Raw genomic sequence first — 10,154 nt, 5'->3', positions numbered from 1 at the left:
TGGGTAGTATATGGGGCTTTGGTGACAAAACAGATGGCACTGTTAGACTGCATCCAATTTGCTGAGTAGAGTGTTGGAGGCTATTTTGTAAATAACATTGCCAAAGTCAAGGATCGGTAGGATAGTCAGTTTTACGAGGGTATGTTTATCAGCATGAGTGAAGGAGACTTTGTTGCGAAATAGGAATCCAATTCTAGAATTAATTATGGATTGGAGATGCTTATTATGAGTCTGGAAGGAGAGTTTACAGTCTACACAGACACCTAGATATTTATAGTTGTCCACATATTCTAAGTCAGAACCGTCCAGAGTAGTGATGCTACGCGGGCGGGTGCGGGCAGCGATCGGTTGAAGCTCTTGCATTTTGTTTTACTAGCGTTTAAGAGCAGTTTGAGGCCATGGAAGGAGTGTTGTATGGCATTGAAGATCATTTGTTAACACAGTGTCCAAAGAAGGGCTGGATGTGTACAGAATGGTGTCGTCTGTGTAGAGGTGGATCAAAGAATCACTCGCAGCAAGAGCGATATCATTGATATATACAGAGAAAAGAGTCGGCCCGAGAATTGAACCCTGTAGAACGCCCATAGAGACTGCCAGAGGTCTGGACAACAGGCCCTCGATTTGACACACTGAACTCTATCTTAGAAGTAGTTAGTTAAGCAGGCGAGGCAGTCATTAGAGAAACCAAGGCTGTTGAGTCTGCCGATAAGAATACGGTGATTGACAGAGTCAAAAGCCTTGTCCAGGTCAATGAAGACGGCTGCAACGTACTGTTTTTTATCCATGGTGGTTATGATATCGTTTAGGACCTTGACCATGGCTGAGGTGCACCCGTGACCAGTTCGGATGTCGGATTGCATAGCGGAGATGGTACGGTGGGGTTCGAGATCGTCATTGATTTGTTTGTTCACTTGCCTTTCAAAGACTTTAGAAGGGCAGGTCAGGATGGATATAGGTCTGTAACAGTTTGGGTCTAGAGTGTCTCCCCCTTTGAAGAGGGGGATGACCGAGGCCGCTTTCCAATCATTAGGAATCTCAGACGATATGAAAGAGAGGAGCTGTTGGCCGGGGTTGCGGTAGCCATGTGGAAAGCGCGGCCAGCTGTAGAGAAATGCTTATTGAAATTCTCGATTATCGTGGATATATCGGTGGGGATGGTGTTTCCTAGCCTAGCAGCTGAGAGGAGGTGTTCTTATTCTCCATGGACTTTACAGTGTCCCAAAACGTTTTGGAATTAGTGCTGCAGGATGCAAATTTCCATTTGAAAAAGCTAGCCTTTGCTTTCCTAACCTCTTAGCACGAAGATCCTCGCTAAGCGGGATCAAATTAGACAACATCCGGTGAAATCGGAGCGCACCAAATTCAAAATACAAAATCGTAATATTAAACATTCATGAAAATGTATGTGTCATACATGATTCTTTAGCTATGAATCTAACTGCGTTGTCAGATTTCAAAAAGGTTTTATGGCAAAAGCATAGCATCTGATTGTTTGAGGACAGCGTCCCATGTCAACATATCTTTCAAACCAGCACTGGCGACACAAAATCATAAATAGCAATAAAATAAATAACTTCCTTTTTAAGATCTCCCTCTGGTTGCAATCCCAAGGGTCCCAGATACGCAATGAATGGTCGTTTTGTTCAATAAAGTCCTTCTTTATATCCCAAATATGCTGTTTAGTTGGCGCCATTGAATTCAATAATCCAGTCTTTCAACATGCATACGAGTCAAATGTTTTTTATTAAACACAGGTTGTCTAATATCTAAATAAATGATACAATTTCAGACGGAGAATAGTATGATTAATAGCAAAGTAAAAGAACAAAGAGCACGCCTACATTCACGCGTGCAAAAATACTACTTTGCCCTGGCGCTCAACTTGGAACGACAACAAATACACTGCTCCAAAAAATAAGGGGAACACTTAATAAACACAATGTAACTACAAGTCAATTTATGTGAAATCAAACTGTCCACTTAGGAAGCAACACTGATTGACAATAAATTTCACATGCTGTTGTGCAAATGGAATAGACAACAGGTGGAAATTATAGGAATTTAGCAAGACACCCCCAACAAAGGAGTGGTTCTGCAGGTGGTGACCACAGACCACTTCTCAGTTCCTATGCTTCCTGGCTGATGTTTTAGTCACTTTTGAATGCTGGCGGTGCTTTCACTCTAGTGGTAGCATGAGACGGAGTCTACAACCCACACAAGTGGCTCAGGTAGTGCAGCTCATCCATGATGGCACATCAATGCGAGCTGTGGCAAGAAGGTTTGCTGTGTCTGTCAGCTTAGTGTCCAGAGCATGGATGCGCTACCAGGAGACAGGCCAGTACATCAGGAGACGTGGAGGAGGCCGTAGGAGGGCAACAACCCAGCAGCAGGACCGCTACCTCTGCCTTTGTGCAAGGAGGAGCAGGAGGAGCACTGCCAGAGCCCTGCAAAATGACCTCCAGCAGGCCACACATGTGCATGTGTCTGCTCAAATGGTCAGAAACAGACTCAATGAGGGTGGTATGAGGGCCCGACGTCCACGGGTGGTGGTTGTGCTTACAGCCCAACACCGTGCAGGACGTTTGGCATTTGCCAGAGAACACCTAGATTGACAAATTCACCATTGGCGCCCTGTGCTCTGCACAGATGAAAGCAGGTTCACACTGAGCACGTGACAGACGTGACAGAGTCTGGAGACGCTGTGGAGAGCGTTCTGCTGCCTGCAACATCCTCCAGCATGACCGGTTTGGCGGTGGGTCAGTCATGGTGTGGGGTGGCATTTCTTTGGGGGGCCGCACAGCCCTCCAGTTGCTCGCCAGAGGTAGCCTGACTGCCATTAGGTACCGAGATGAGATCCTCAGACCCCTTGTGAGACCATATGCTGGTGCGGTTGGCCCTGGGTTCCTCCTAATGCAAGACAATGCTAGACCTCATGTGGCTGGAGTGTGTCAGCAGTTCCTGCAAGAGGAAGGCATTGATGCTATAGACTGGCCCGCCCGTTCCCCAGACCTGAATCCAATTGAGCACATCTGGGACATCATGTCTCGCTCCATCCACCAACGCCACGTTGCATCACAGACTGTGGAGTTGGTGGATGCTTTAGTCCAGGTCTGGGAGGAGATCCCTCAGGAGACCATCCGCCACCTCATCAGGAGCATGCCCAGGCGTTGTAGGGAGGTCATACAGGCACGTGGAAGCCACACACACTACAGAGCCTCATTTTGCCTTGTTTTAAGGACATTACATCAAAGTTGGATCAGCCTGTAGTGTGGTTTTCCACTTTAATTTTGTGTGCGACTCCAAATCCAGACCTCCATGGGTTGATAAATTTGATTTCCATTGATCATTTTTGTGTGATTTTGTTGTCAGCACATTCAACTATGTAAAGAAAAAAGTATTTAATAAGAATATTTCATTCATTCAGATCTAGGATGTGTTATTTTAGTGTTCTCTTTATTTTTTTGAGCAGTGTACTTATTTAAAAAAAAACAAGCCTATAATCTTGTATCCATTGGAAGCCATAGGAACTGCAATCTGGGAGGCGGAAATAAGATCTTTCAATAGCATTGCATTGGAAGTCATTCCAAGCTCAAATACATTTTCCGGATCGATTTTCCTCTCGTTTTTGCCTGCCATATCAGTTATGTTATACTCACAGACATTTTTTTAACAGTTTTAGAAACGTCAGAGTTTTTTTCTATCCAATCCTACCAACTATATGCATATCCTAGCTTCTGGGCAGTAACAGGCAGTTTACTTTGGGCACGTCAGACAGGCGGAAATTCAGGAAACTAGCCTTACTCGCAGAGAGGTTTCCTAACTGACTGTGTATATTGGTTCCTGACTTCATTGAAAAGTTGCATATCACGGGGACTATTTGAAGCTAGTGCAGTGTGCCACAGGATGTTTTTGTGCTGGTCAAGGGCAGTCAAGTCTGGAGTGAACCAAGGGCTATATCTGTTCTTAGTTCTACATTTTTTGAAATGACCATGCTTATTTAAGATGGTGAGGAAGACACTTTTGAAAAACAACCAGGCATCCTCTACTGACAAGATGAGGTCAATATCCTTCCAGGATACCCAGGACAGGTCGATTAGAAAGGCCTGCTCGCAGAAGTGTTTTAGGGAGCATTTGACAGTGATGGGGGGTGGTCGTATGACCACGGACGCAGGCAATGAGGCAGTGACCGCTGAGATCCTGGTTGAAAACAGCAGAGCTGTATTTAGAGGGCACGTTGGTCAGGATGATGTCTATGAGGGTGCCCATGTTTACGGATTTGGTGTTGTACCTGGTAGGTTCCTTGATCATTTGTGTGAGATTGAGTGCCTATAGCTTCGATTGTAGGACAGCCGGAGTGCTAAGTATATCCCAGTTTAGGTCACCTAACAGTATGAACTCTGACGATAGCGTTCAATTCACATGTAGTGTCCAGGGCACACCCCTTGAAGCTGAGGGGGGTCTATAACAAGCGGCAACATTGAGAGACTTATTTCTGGAGAGATGTATTTTTAAAAGTAGTAGCTCAAACTGTTTGGTTATAGACCTGGATAGTAGGACAGAATCTGCAAGCTCTCTCTACAGTAGATTGCAAACAGAGGCAAGTCCCTCCACTATTCACCAATTGCCAGGCTCTTCTCCAAACCCAATACTTCCCCAAATCTTACCTAAAAGCCAAGGTCAATACATGGATGATGGCATAAACCCTGTTTATTTTAGAACTTATCTTCTATCTTCCCAACGTATGGTGGTGCCAACAGAGCAAATAATTAGCTAATGTGGTAATTAGGAGATTAGTTGGAGGCAACATACACTGGGCGGATGGGCCTCACTCAGAGTGGCCTGGTTTGCAGCAGAACATACTGTATCAAATCAAATCAAATTGTGTTTGTCACATGCGCCGAGTACAACAGGTGTATAGGTACAGTACTGCAATCTTCTGTTTGAGGGTCTATCGGAGCTCCTATGAAGTGACTGAAAATGAATAAGCTGAATCAAAAGGTAGAGGATGCTTTTCTTTTGGTCTCAGGGAAATGAGTGCTCAGGGATTTCAATCTTCAGATTTGCATTCTGTGAGTTTGCCAACTCCAAATGGCAGTTGGCTGAATGGCAGCTCTCTGTGTTACGAGAGCTAAAGCACTATCTAATGAGCTCAGTATAGTGCCAGAGTGGATCCAGTTCAACCCCAGAAGTGATACTATCTCACCATCCGGACCCAACTCCCAAGTTGCCTCAATTTACAGTGAAGACATGACAAGCGTTGAAAGTCATGTACGTAAAGTACCCATGCTAGACTTGATCTAATAATCAATAAAGTAGTTCAGAGAGGTATTCAAACATTAACATAGCTAAGCATTATAATCTCTGTATGTAAACAAATCTAGTAGTAAATATTAGTTCTCAAGGACTCTACAGAAGTTATTGCAGTGAGCGAAGCTCAGATCATATACCCTGTTACCACTGGATGCATTGTATTTGTGAAAACTGTCATTAGCACTAAGGAGTTTAAATCAACCCCTACTCAAATCAAGGATTTATGAATCCAAGCCTTTGAAATCTCCCATTACCGTCTAAAATTGTATTTCTTTCTATTCTGAGAGTACAGTAATGCAGTGATGAAAACAGGCTGTTTTTATAAGGAGACAATCTTAGAGAATATGACAGCGAGAGAATCCCTGTAGATATAATCAACATACCGCTGGCACTATATCTTGGTTATGTATGACAGCGCTATCATGTAGGCAAATAATATAACACAAACAGTGATAAGGCCATCATAAATCAAACTAAGGGGAATAGGCTTGTTGATCCCCGTCGAATGGCTGCTATCCAGCTCATGAGGCAGGCATTACTAACTGTGGAAGCTACAGCATGTAAACAAACAACTTTTTCCATTTCAACAACCTCAACTCTCAGCAGAAAACATCATCCCTGTCAATGTGATATTACTGTACATTCAAATGAATACTAACATTATTTCAAGCTACATGAACTTTTTTGTCATTGTTTAGAGATTCCCGGGCTGTGGACATCAGCATCTCAATAGGCTAAAGGGATTAATGTTTTGAAGTACTTTCTCGAAGATTATTGTTCATATAAAACTTGAGGCTAATGCATATGCATACATCATTTACAGACACACAGTTCCCAAAGGTTAGTATTGAAAACACCATTATATGAGCCTGGCACCATTATCGAGTCCCATTCAAGTGCCCTATCTGTGAACGATAAGCAGATTAACTGAAAGAAAAGGCAGGCTTGGAGAGCGGGCACTCATTCAAATAATATAACAGAGCCCATTTTCAATGTGAACTGCTTAGATTTATATAAAAAGTGGCTAATAACCAAAGGGTGAAAATTAATTAGCAGATTTTGACAGATCTTAGAGAGGGCAGTAACAATGCGAAAGTGATAACCACTATACCTCTCAGAGTAGATTTGAGTAGGAAATGGGAAGTACAGCATGAAAAATGCATCGCCATTTAAATTGTTAACAGCCATTTTAATAAGAGGAATTCGTTTTGGATGGCTCACTTGCCAGTCAAACTATCATGGAAAACATCCAACAAAAAGTCAAGGTTATGACTAACCCTGCTTCATCGCCTGAGGATTTTCACATTTCACAGATGCCTGCAGAGACACACAGACAAACAGGCCAATTTAAAACAACAGCCCACATTCTGATTTGTTTGGATAATGTGTCAGAGTCCAGGAAGTGTAATGAGACAGTAGGTCATGGAAAAGCATCAGTCAGATCTCAGACTGTCCTTTCATCCATGCAGAACAGAACGGTGGGGAGAACAGAACTATGGGGGTTATTTTTCCCTGGAGCCACCTGATACCATTAGTTTGTAGGTAGACTGGCAGCCTGTTGGGGATTGGTTGGACTAATGCAGGCTAGGTGATAATCAGGTACATGCAGCATGCCTGGCATGTTGTGCTGACTGAGTGGCGTGCCTGGAAGAAATCAGATATCGGGAGAAAGTAATGGATGCCTCTGCTTCGCCTCACAATGGGGTTTAAGATGCAATTGTGTACGCTTTACGTGTGACTGGAAAATGAAATGGAACTGTCCTCCATTCCTTCCTGGTTTTCTTTGAGAGGTAATCACACCACCTTTTACTGAAGTAGCTATGGTTAAAGTGTAAAATGATATCACAACAAAGCATGTGTATTCTGAACTGTATTTGCAAATTAATGTGTAATTATTTTATTTCACCTTTATTTAACTAGGCAAGTCAGTTTAGAACAAATTATTATTTACAATGACGGCCTACTAAACAATTTAATTTGAATTGTTAAAGCAATTTTAAATGCAACAAATGCTGTTTAAATCATTGTTGTCATTTCACGTAATTTAGAATAACCTTCCTTTAGTGTGTGGTAAATTTATCCATGTTAAACTACTGTACTGCATGGTTTTGCCAAATTGACTTTGTCACTTGTATGATGGCAAATATATAGATGCCACTCCATAGCCAATGGCAGACATTTCCCCTTTGATTTGACTGCAAAATAAAATGTGTGGCTGCCAAAGCAACTCATCATGTTCATGGGGAATAAAAAGAGTCCACTTATGATTAAGTATTTATTAAAATGTGCTCATCATCATACATCATGTCTTGATTTTGCCCCATAAAATAACCATCATGTCTGTGCATTCATCTCCTGCTCACTTAATTCCTAAAATATATACCCGACTTTCTCCTCAGGGCTCACTCACTGGCATCAACAACTAGGGGTGAGGGAGGGAGTATTTCAAATTACTTCTGTATACAACACACACAATTTGCATGTACACCCTATACCTACACTCATCTGTTTGTGCAGTGTTGTCTTGCTTCATACGAGCCTTCAATGCAAAATAGGCCATCACACGGGGTCAGACAGGCAATCAGTCAGAGACAACACAATCAATCAGTACAGCAGTCCCAGTCATGTCCTTCAGCCTGGCAACAGCCTAGTTACACTGACTAGGAGGCTGGGACTCTGGAGGTATAGTCATCAGCTTTTTAGTATACAGTTCTGCTGGTGCTGCTGGAAGTTATTCCTGCAAAATGTTTGTGTACAAAGCAGGGCCAGACATGCAATATATCTTTGTTAGCATTGGCAACCCATCATTCAGGGCAGGTGGGGTAGAGTTTTGAGCCCCCCTCTTTAGCTAAAAAAAATCTGTATATACAGTACCAGTCAAAAGTTCTGCAGTGAAGACTATGAAATAACACATATGGAATCATGTTGTACCCAAAAAATGTGTTAAACAAATCAAAATATATTTTATGTTTTAGAATCTTCAAAGTAGCTTCCCTTCGCCTTGATGACAGCTCTGTACACTCTTGGCATTCTCTCAACCAGCTTCATGGGAAATGCTTTTCACTTGATGACTGCTTTCCCTTCACTTTGTGGTCCAACTCATCCCAAACCATCTCAATTGGGTTGAGGTGGGGTGATTGTGGAGGCCAGGTCATCTGATGCAACACTCCATCACTCTCCTTCTTGGTCAAATAGCCCTTACACAGCCTGGAGGTGTGTTTTGGCTCATTGTCGTGTTGAAAAACAAATGTGACCCGATTCAGGGAACCAGGCGTATGTCGCATGTCACGACTTCACAGGAGAGCTGTTTGAACGTAAAACATATTTTTGCAGAAATGCCTTCTGGAACATGTGAACTTTCATGTGCCTTAATATCAAACTTGTATGCCATCTGTAACACAAATAAAATTGTTAAATTACGAGTTGGTTTAGCCATAGAAAAAGCAAGCAACCTTCCCGCTAGCCCTGATTGGCTGAGATAATGAATGGGCAAGACATACCGAGAGATGAGTTTGGATTGGTCTGCCATATAGCACGTGTCTGTCTATTGGAGCTGGTCAGTATGTCTAGGTAATCGTGTCAAACGCAGGTTTTTTTAAACGTATTTCGTAGTAGAATACAAACCTAATGTCAAGTTAAAGTGTACTGTTAGCTAGCTAACACTAGCTGGCTGGCTTGCTAGCTAATGTTATGTGTGTGCTCTCCACTCTCTGGAGGACCGAGTTTTGAAATCAGTGGAATTGGAGTATGATTGCTAAGGAGATGGCGAGAACACCAGTCTGGATTACATCGTCAAACTAAGGGCAGCCATGCATGGCAGGAGACGCGTCCAACCATGATGTATACTGGTAAGATAGTCTAGCTAGCTACATTTTCACATATTACAGGTTTCTAATTTTGACAGAAAGTGGTTTCATTTCAAGGGTACTTTTAGCTAGCTAACATTAGTTGGCTGGGTCGCTAGCTAATGTTGTGTATGATCTTATTCTTCATATCTCAGACAATTTGCTTGACTAGTTATAGCCATAGAACCTGTTTGGTTAGCTACCTGCAGATTCATGCATAGTAGTAACGTCATGAGTTGTGATTATGGTCCATTGTTAAGCTAGCTAGCTAGTTACATGTCTTAACAAAAGACTCCACCCTGCAAGTATCCATTTCAGTAGAATGTCACTGCAACTGTTTATAGACGTACTAGCTTTCATGTCTTAATGTAATTTTGGACTGTCCCTTCTCTTTACTTATTTGAGCTGTTCTTGCCATAATATGTATTTGGTCTTTTAACAAATAGGACTATCTTCTGTGTATCTTCTACCTTGTCACAACACAACTGATTGGCTCAAATGCATTAAAAAGGAAATAAATTACACAAATTAACTTTTAAAAAGGCACATCTGTTAATTGAAATTCATTCCAGGTGACTCTCTCATCTCATGAAGCTGGTTGAGAGAATGCCAAGAGTGTGCAAAGCTGTCATCAAGGCAAAGGGTGGCTACTTTGAAGAATCTCAAATATAAAATAGATTTCAATTTGTTGAACACTTTTTTGGTTAGTACATGATTCCGTACCTGTTATTTCATAGTTTTGATGTCTTCACTATAATTCTACAATGTAGAAAATAATAAAAATGAATAAATCAAATAAAACCCTGGAATGAGTAGGTGTGTTCAAACGTTTTAATGTTACTGTAAACAAACAGTGTAAAAAAATATATTATTTGAGTTAATAAAGCCAGGTACAAATATGGTCTCTGTTTTGCATTCTTGACGAAGGCACCTCCAAAATGCTGGTGTTTCAGCCTAGTTCAGTGCTTTCTGTGGTGGTGGGGCAGCTAGCGGAAAATA

The sequence above is a fragment of the Oncorhynchus clarkii genome, chromosome 24, assembly GCF_045791955.1.
Source record: "Oncorhynchus clarkii lewisi isolate Uvic-CL-2024 chromosome 24, UVic_Ocla_1.0, whole genome shotgun sequence".
NCBI classification, from domain to species: domain Eukaryota; kingdom Metazoa; phylum Chordata; class Actinopteri; order Salmoniformes; family Salmonidae; genus Oncorhynchus; species Oncorhynchus clarkii.
Note: the sequence above shows the minus strand (reverse complement) of the source record.